The sequence below is a fragment of the Anabrus simplex genome, chromosome 3 (genome assembly GCF_040414725.1).
Source record: "Anabrus simplex isolate iqAnaSimp1 chromosome 3, ASM4041472v1, whole genome shotgun sequence".
Classification (NCBI taxonomy): Eukaryota; Metazoa; Arthropoda; class Insecta; order Orthoptera; family Tettigoniidae; genus Anabrus; species Anabrus simplex.
In genome coordinates this window covers 229,379,456-229,380,459 of record NC_090267.1, presented here as the reverse complement: position 1 = coordinate 229,380,459, position 1,004 = coordinate 229,379,456, and positions in this window count along the sequence as shown.

Genomic DNA, 1,004 nt, shown 5'->3' with positions numbered 1-1,004 from the left:
ACCAACCAACCAACCAACCAACCAACCAACCAACCAACCAACCAACCAACCAACCAACCAACCAACCAACCAACCAACCAACCAACCAACCAACCAACCAACCAACCAACCAACCAACCAACCAACCAACCAACCAACCAACCAACCAACCAACCAACCAACCAACCAACCAACCAACCAACCAACCAACCAACCAACCAACCAACCAACCAACCAACCAACCAACCAACCAACCAACCAACCAACCAACCAACCAACCAACCAACCAACCAACCAACCAACCAACCAACCAACCAACCAACCAACCAACCAACCAACCAACCAACCAACCAACCAACCAACCAACCAACCAACCAACCAACCAACCAACCAACCAACCAACCAACCAACCAACCAACCAACCAACCAACCAACCAACCAACCAACCAACCAACCAACCAACCAACCAACCAACCAACCAACCAACCAACCAACCAACCAACCAACCAACCAACCAACCAACCAACCAACCAACCAACCAACCAACCAACCAACCAACCAACCGTTTATTGATTATACCATTCTCTAGGAGAAGTATAGAAGAGAAAATAAAGGTGAAACGCTTACGGAGAGCAACACCTGATTATAAATCAGAAAGCAAAACCGCGGTAAAAACCGAGTTTGTAATAGAACATTTCCAGTTGCGTATCCTGGATTCCCCACGGAGGCATGCAACTAGTAACCGTGCAGCAGCACAATGGATTTACCCAATTCCAATTTTACTCTCCCTTATTACATGTAGGTGAACTCGACCCTGCGATTCTTTTTTCAGAATTTCTTGGCGATGTCACTGTGGAACTCTTCACGTGCTTCAATTCAACAAGATGATCCTTCTCTATAGACATCATTCCTAATGCAAAGACGGCTTCTCTGACTCTGAGAACTGCGGACGAAGGATTTTATTCGCTTTAGGGTAGAGAAAGAGCGTTCTACAGATGATGATATAGTGGTGATAGTTGTAATCA